Source organism: Muscardinus avellanarius, assembly GCF_963383645.1.
Source record: "Muscardinus avellanarius genome assembly, chromosome: 4".
NCBI classification, from domain to species: Eukaryota; Metazoa; Chordata; class Mammalia; order Rodentia; family Gliridae; genus Muscardinus; species Muscardinus avellanarius.
The window spans coordinates 137,158,404-137,166,638 of NC_137789.1; the positions used below are offsets into that span (position 1 = coordinate 137,158,404).

Below are 8,235 nucleotides of genomic sequence, written 5' to 3' on the forward strand. Positions count from 1 at the left end.
GGTCCTCCAGCCTTCAGCATCTCTTCAAATTTGGTACTTACTCCTAACCAGAAGAATGATAGCAGTTTTCTTAGGGAAAGACAGGAAAAGAAAACCAATATTTGTTAACTATTTTTCTGACAGGAAAAGGAAACAAATATTTGTTAACTACTTTTTCTGACAGGAAAAGGAAACCAATATTTGTTAACTATTTTTCTGACAGGAAAAGGAAAGAAATATTTATTAACTATTTTTCTGAGTGTCTTCCAAGGTATTTGACATCCAGTACCACGGTAACCCCATGCAGGCATGCATATGGTTCTCTAGACCTGGCTCACTGCTAAAAAAGAGGGGGCTGTGACTTCCTAAGTCATTTTAGGTGCCTGGAACAACGAAGTATTTCAGAGAAAGACATGTAATAAATGCTATTTGGTAGAGATAAGAATAAGGAAAAAGAAAAGCCACCTAGTTTCATTTGGTTTAGAGAAAAAATATATACTCTACTATATACTAAAATAGACCAGCTGAATATGGTGGTGTACACTTGTAATCCTAGCATTTGGGAGGCTGAGACAGGAGGATTGCAGTTCATGGCCAGCCTCAGCTTAGTGAGACCCTTTGCTATTTAGTGAGACCCTGTTTCAAAATAAAGAATAAAAAAATAGGGCTGGGGTGTAGCTCAGAGGTAGAATGCCCCCTGGGTTCCATTCTCAGTAACAACAACAAAAATAGGCCAATGCACAAAATACTGAAAAAATTTTAATACAATGTGGTTAAACACAATATTCAAATGTTATACTTTTTAAGTACACAAAGATCATCTTCTGAAAGACAAACTGGGCTTTTTGGTAGCTACCTTTGTAAAACTTTTTAAGTTTTTCCCCTCAACAATATCTGACCCTGATCTTGATACTTGCTAGAAAGTCTGGTGTGGAAAATGACATCTCAACAGGCTAAGATTTAAGAGATCATCCCAATGCCCACCTTCAGAATTCATCGGAGGACTGGTCGACATCTTCATCCCTTATTTCTCGGTATTTTCCTAAAGGCTTCCCTCCTGGATTATAACTCTGCATTTTAATATTTAGTCTTCAGCTAGTTTTTGTGCCACGAGCTTTGTTTTCATCTCCTCATAATTCTGTTTCTGCTGTTTCTGAAGTGCCAAAGAATGTTCTGTGGAAAGCAAAAGAATCTTCCATGGAAAGCAGCTGTGCGGGCAGATGGTGCAGCGGCAGGAGCGGCGTGGCCGTGACGTCATCAAGATGCCCGTGCTGGCACCCTGTTGAGGAAACAGGAGACCCTCCCCTCTGCCGATGGCGAGGTGAGTCATTCTGTTGAGACGGTAACACATGGGTTTTAAATTTATGTGGCGGGGGCTCTCACGTTTCCAATGCTTTCATGTGATGAGGCTTCTTAGGAGTCCCACTACCAAGACCTGTCAAGTTCTCAGCACCTTTTTCTTCTGAGTAGTGTTCACATTGGTCTGCAATCATGATCCTTTGTAACTTGTCAATAAGCAAGTTGTCAACACCGCTGGAAATCTCTTCTGCTTGACTTGAAGCACAACGCTGAGGAAGACGCTCTCTAGCCCTGGTTGAGGAAGGAGCCCTGGCACTGCTTAGAGGAGCCCCTCCAGTCGTTCTCAGTCTCCAGAGTCTCTGCATCACTTGTACGAGTACGGTGACAGCTTCTTGTTTTTCTGAGGTTGTTTTAGATGACTTGATGTTATCGATGAGGGCACAGTTAGAAACTAGTGATGAATTATCAAGGATCTGGTCAGAATTCTGAGCCTTTTCTATGTCCGCTCCAACTCCTGAAATTGCTTTTCATCTTAGCTTACAGTCTAAACTAACGGGACGAAACAGTCCACCTTTCCCTCTAACCTCGTCATGTTCTGCAGTGGCAGCCTTCAGTTGTTAAGTGTCAAACATCTTTTTACCTTTGTCGGGCAATTTGCAAATGAATTTTTCGTTGTGCAAAAGTCTCTCCTGGCGCTTCAACATCTCCCGTAGTTCCACGGAATTCTGCAGCCCCAAGTCCTCGGGAGCTAGAGCTGGCGGGGTGGCCAGCGACTGGGGCACAGGTGAGAGTCGTCATTTTCCCAGAAGAATGGGTCTTCTTTAAGCCAAATCCACTAAAGGACAAATATTTATGATTCCACTTAAACAAGATTCCTAGAGGAATTAAATTCATCAAGACAGAAAGTGAAATGGGGGTTGTGAGGAACTAGGGCAGGAAGGAAGACAGAGTGATTTTTAAAAATATATATTATTTGTGGTAGTGGGATTGGATCCAGGGGGTTTCTACCTCTGAGCCACATTCCAGCTCTGTTTGTTTGTTTGTTTGTTTGTTTTGAAACAAGTTGCCCAGGCTGGTCACAAAACTGTGATCCTCCTGTCTCAGCCTCCTAAGTACTGGGATGAAAGTGATCATATATTTGTTACAGAATTTCAGATGGGAGAAAATTCTAGAAGTAGGTAATAATGATGGCTGCACAACAATGAATGTTCTTGTGTCCTGAGCTATATATGTCATGATGGATGAAATGACTTAATGCCATGTGCATTTTTACCACAATAAAAATTTAAAAAATGACAAAACAATCAGCAAGAACAAAAATAGACGATCCATTTGTTATAAGATTGGCTACCAGCTCAAATGTCTTCAGTGGGGCCAGAGGCGGAAGGGTTCCAGGGTGGGGGGCAGCAGAATGTCAGGAGCTAGGAGCCTGCCAGGAGGGAGGGTGTGAGGTGTCTTCTGGTGTCATGTCGTGGTCCCCATCTGAGTGCACTGGCTCAGTGTCATGGCTGGGGCTGCGTCATCATTTCCTTATCCCTAGAGGAGGATTTGGGAGGCTGACTGCATGCTCTGTGCTGTAGGTGTGTATGGGCCATTCTGCCTGACTATGGGTACCAGGGGCTTGTCAATCGGTGGCTGTGCTGGTTGTTCTCCACTGCCCCTCCAGGTCCATCTTCTTCCCTCTCTACCTTCATGGAGGCCCTAGAGGCTCACCGCTAAGGACTGCTCAGTTCCCTTGTCCCTGTCTTCTAGGTGGGTCTGGCTGGGGGGAACGGCCAGCAAGTACAGGAGGGCAGGAGGCAGAGCTCAGGGACGCTCCTCTTCCCCATTGGGTGGTGGCCCTGATTCTTTGCTGCTGTTGTGTCTGAATACCTGGCAGCATATGGGAAGAGGGGAGGGGAGAGGAGAGCATCTCCCAGTTCTTTTTTGAATAGAAGACTTACTGGAAATTTCCCACCATACTTCTGCTTACATTATATGTGGTGAGAACCTGGCTGCCCAGAATGGCCAGGAAATGTAGTTTCTCTTCCTAAAGACAGCACATCAAAATAAATCTCGGGATTCTGTTTCTAATGAAGAAGGGGGATGGATGCTGAAGTCCACTGGCTGTCTCTTCCCAGGGCTGATTAAAATCCCTCATTATTCACATAGGTGAAGGCAGAATCTGCTGTGCCTCCCCTCTTCTCACACTATTTAGAGTCTAGCTTGGCTGACCTGGGCCCCAGGCTGAGCATGGGGGAGGGGCCAAGGCATCCGCCTCACAGGAGAAGGTAAAGAAGCCCAGCAGACCCAAGCATGAACAGCAAACTCAAGTCCCATTTGCAACCTTGTTCCTCTATCTCTTCTGCTGGTTATTGTGAGATGCAGGTTGTTACAGTGATGAGAAGATGAGGAAGGGGTTGTGGGTGCTGAGGCCACTTTAACTTCCACATAAAGCTCTGTAGACATTTTCTCCAAGGAACTGGACTTGAACTAAATCAAAGCCTGTTCCAGATGCCAGAGGGCTTAGAAAGCTACAGGTGTTTCCATCTATCAAACATCTAGGTTTCCATCCACCAAAAAGGTCTTGCAAGAAGCTGGTGCTGTTAACTGAGAGTCGAGTGACATCTGGAGAGAGGAGTGATGCTGTGCACACCCTGAAGCACTGGAAGGAACCTGAAGACCTATCCTGCCTTGCAGTGGAGAGTGGAGGAGAGACAGGAGTCGTGAGCTGCGCAGGTCAGGAGGCGCCCTGTCCACTCCGTGTTGAAGGATGTCAGGAGGAAAGCCAGGCGCTTGCATTTCTGGGGTTTGAGCCTTGCTCTGTGGCTTTCTTCTTACATAACTCGGGCACAGGCCTCACCCTCTCTGAGTCTCTGCTTCATCATCTATAAGATGTGGTCAGTGGGCAAGCATGTCCAGAACAGGATGCATCCCACTCACACTGCCCGGTGTCTTAACTGGCATTTCCAGGTGTTTGTGTTTGGAGGAGTCTCAGTGTGAAAAGGGTTGCAGTCATCTCTGGGGAATTAAGAAGCATCCCGAGAGCAAGGGAGGAGCTGCGGGGCAAGGGTGCTGTGACAAGCAGGTAAGGAGCCCCTGCTCCCTCTGTTGCTCCTGAATTATTCATAACAGCCTTTGAATAATTGGAGACCATTTTTCATTATCACTGTTTCCCGGAGAAATGACTCTGTTGCTAAAATCCAAAGTGGGGAAGTACATTCTATTCATCTTAGATTGCCTCTCTTAGAAACTGCTCAGGGATGGCTCCAAAGCAGGGCCTCATTTTGGGAGGTGTGAATGCAAGGACTGAATAATGCTGCTTTGTTAATTACTTCTGGAAGTGAAGGAGGAGAATAGAAAGGGAGGGAGAGAACCTAGGCAGGGGTTAGGGCCGGGGTCTAGGAGGACTTGGGCCTGTCTGATGTGCCATCAGCCTGGACTGAGGCAGGTTCTATGTGTGTTATGTCTCAGGGGGTAACAAGGAGCATGTCTCCCCTGGATCCCCATCCCCACCCTGATATTGTCTCCCTATTAAGGCATAGGGCAGCGAAAAAGGCAGACCCTATTCCACTGCTGGGTTAATCTGGGCAAGTGCTCTTCCTAGGTCCATGCCTCAGTTCCCCTTTCTGACACACGAGGCATACATCTTTTGCAGGACTGTTGTGAGGGTAGACTGTGGTAATAAATGTGATTGGCCCAGGACTGGGTACAACTTAAAGGAGGCTTTTAAAAGCTGTCAGCAAACCCACCCCACCCCCTCACTCCCCATCAGAGACTCAGGCCTTGGGGCTCAGTGCTGTCCCTCTTCAAAATGCAAAGGCTGATGTCCCTGGGAAGGGGTCAGACCACTAATCCTACAAAATGGGTATCTCTCTGTTTCTACAAGTTCACCTTTTTTAGGTTCCATATATAAATGAAATCATGCAAGGAATGCTGGGATGAGGAGACTAGAGAGATGTTGGTTTAAAGGCTATAAAAGCCTCAGTTAGACAAGAGGAATAAGTTTAGGACATCTACATATATCATGGTGACTACAGCTCATAATCGTATATCATATGCTTGAGAATTGCTAAGAGAGTAGATTTAAAGTGTTCTCACCACAACATACAATAAATATGTGAGATGATTGGATATGTTAATTAGCTTGAGTTAGTCATCTCAATATATACATACATCAAAACCTCATGTTCTACAGGATTAATATATACAATTTTTATTTGTCAATTAAAAACCCATCATTTGGGTTTGGATGAATGCCTTCATTTAGAGTGGGGTGAGTTGGGCTGGGTCAGGAGGAGCCTCAGTAGCACGGGTTGTGGGGGTTCAGCAAAGGAGGTGGGATGAGGTGGGAGCCGGGGAGAGGGGGGAGAGCCCTTGAAAGGAGGCAGGGACACACCTAAGCCTTGACACTCTTGCCAAAGGCCAGATACACACCCTAAATGTGCGCACACACAATTGCCCAGTCTGGGGGTTTGCGAAGCCTTCTGGGACCTCTGGTCCTCACCCCCTGCCTCAGCCAGGCAGACCAAGCTCAGGATGGAAGTGTTCCTGTCTGAGATGAGTCAGAAGCAGCAGCGGTTCCAGTGCATCTCTGAAACCTTTCTTAAGACAGTGGCACATGCTTTTGGCTGTCACTGAATTGTTACCTGGAAGGTTTGTTGGCACCACTCCTGTCTCTCTAGTGAAGGCAGAGCCCTCATAGGACAAGTCATCCCTCTTCCCTGTTGTGCCCCTCCCCTGACCCCTCTTTCCAGCCTAAAGAGCAGATGCTTGGTCTGTAAAAGCCCACTTGTCCTAAATCCACAGAGGAGACCCACCCACTGGGCACTGTGGAGAAAAGAAGATGAACATAGGAGCTAATCAACAAGGGGAGACTGGTGGGGCCTCACCTCTGCCAGAAAGAATGAGACTGACCCTGGGGGTCCTATTCGTTCCACTCCATGGATAATGTCATTTCTAGGTTCCTGGCTTCCCCATCCCCAGGCTTTCCATCCAGGAAAAATGTGAAGAAAGTACTCAAATGTCAGCAGGCATTTTCCTTCCTTCCTTCCTTCCTTCCTTCCTTCCTTCCTTCCTCCCTCCCTCCCTCCCTCCCTCCCTCCCTCCTTCCTTCCTTCCTTCCTTTTTCCTTCCTCCCTCCCTCCTTCCTTCCTTCCTTTCTTTCCCCTTCCTTCCTTCCTTTCTCCTTCCTTCCTTCCTTCCTTCCTTCCTTCCTTCCTTCCCTCCCTCCTCCTCCTTGTCTTTCTTTCTTTCTTTCTTTCTTTCTTTCTTTCTTTCTTTCTTCTTTCTTTCTTTCTTTCTTTCTTTCTTTCTTTCTTTCTTTCTTTCTTTCTTTCTTTCTTTCTTTTTTTCTTTCTCTTTTTTGTGGTACTGGTACTGGGGATGGAACCCAGTGGCATTCTACCTCTGAGCTACACTCCAAGCCCTATTTTTTATTTTGAAACAGGGTCTCACACTGAGTTGCAAAGGGCCTCACTAAGTAGCCGAGGCTGTCCATGAACAGCAATCCTCCTGTGTCAGCCTCCCAAATGCTGGGATTACAAGTGTGCATTACTACCCCTGGCCAGGAGGCATTTTTTTTAACTTTTTATTTTATTATTTTTTTGCTGTTGAAGCATCCTACACATTTTAAATTTGAAACAGGCAAATATCAGTCCCCAAAGTCCACTGAAGCAAAGGGCTTTAAAGTCTTTATTCTTTTTTTGGTGGTACTGGGGGTGGAACCCAGGGGCTTTTCTACCTCTGGGCTATACTCCCAGACCTATTTTATACATTATTTGGAAATCAGGGTCTCACTTAGTTGCTGAGAGCCTCACTAAGTAGCTGAGGCTGGCTTTGAACCTATGCAGTCCTCCTGTCTCAGCTTCCCAAGTGCTAGGATTACAAGCGTGTGCCACCACGCCCGGCAGTCCTTATTCTTATAGTTGCTCAGCCAGGCCTCCTGCCCAGCTCTCCCCGTGAGGATGCCCTCAAAGGCCCTTAAAAGATCCTATATTACACTGGGCAGGCCACCTTTGCCCAGGTCAGACTGGCCTGCCATATCCTCATTGGGACTAAGGCGGCCGCGAAGGCCCTGCCTGAGGACAGGTATACACTCCCCTCATTCTATCTGAAATGGATATATTGAGGAAAGTGGAACACCTGAATGTGGTCCACCTGTTTCAGATTGTAGATCCCACTGAGTACATTTATCTGCTGATGGAGCGCATGTGCGGAGGGCACTGGCTCACTAGTGTACGGGAGGAGGAGGCCTGGCAGCTGTTCAAGCACATCCTATGCTTTGTGTGCTTCTGCCATGAGGAGGGTGTCATGCAGAGGGACCGGAAGCCAGAGAACATCCTGCTGGGCCAGGAAGGCAAAGCCAAAGTCATAGACTTTGGGCTAAGCCACAAGGTCACACACAGGTGAGTGAAAGATGAAGGTGTTCTGTGGCACCCTCCAGTTTTGCCCACCATAGCTATACTAGCCCCAAAGATTCATCTTGGCTCTAACCAAGAAGTTCCAGTGAAAAAAGAAAAGATTCCAAGAATCTGTAACATCAGACTGTCTCCACTGAGAGAGACCACTAAGGTGGACAATACCAACACCCTGTACCCTGAAAGCGGTCAGCCCAGCTTGGATTCTGCTGCAGGAGGGCCACCCAAACTGTCCAGGGATGCTCCATGGGGACTGCATTCAGGAGGCCATCTGTAGCCTTCTGGACATGAGGGGGCCCCTGTACCCCCACCTTGGAGCAACCTCGGAAATTTTTCCCAGAAAACTTCCTCCTATCCTGAGATGATTATCAATTCCTGTTTCTTGTGAGTCTTATAATAAAATTAATGATCCTGCGTGACTGCAGGTTTTCTTCTTCATATCCATTTTTGGTCATCAGATTCATACTCCACACTGCAGCCAGAATAATTTTTTCAATATACAAATCAGGCCCCTTGCTGTTTTCCCTTCAGGGTCTCCCCACTGCTCCTTTTGGCCTTC

At 46.7% G+C, this 8,235-nt stretch overlaps 1 pseudogene across 1 annotated transcript; it reads right to left on the bottom strand.

Moving 5' to 3' along the window:
- Positions 1–965: 965 nt before the first annotated feature.
- On the bottom strand, positions 966–3,726 carry LOC308262452 (DNA-directed RNA polymerase II subunit GRINL1A-like; annotated as a pseudogene). The gene is made up of 2 exons: positions 3,568–3,726; positions 966–2,051 (listed from the first exon to the last, which is right to left on the bottom strand). The product of its transcript is annotated as a DNA-directed RNA polymerase II subunit GRINL1A-like (transcript).
- Positions 3,727–8,235: the final 4,509 nt, after the last annotated feature.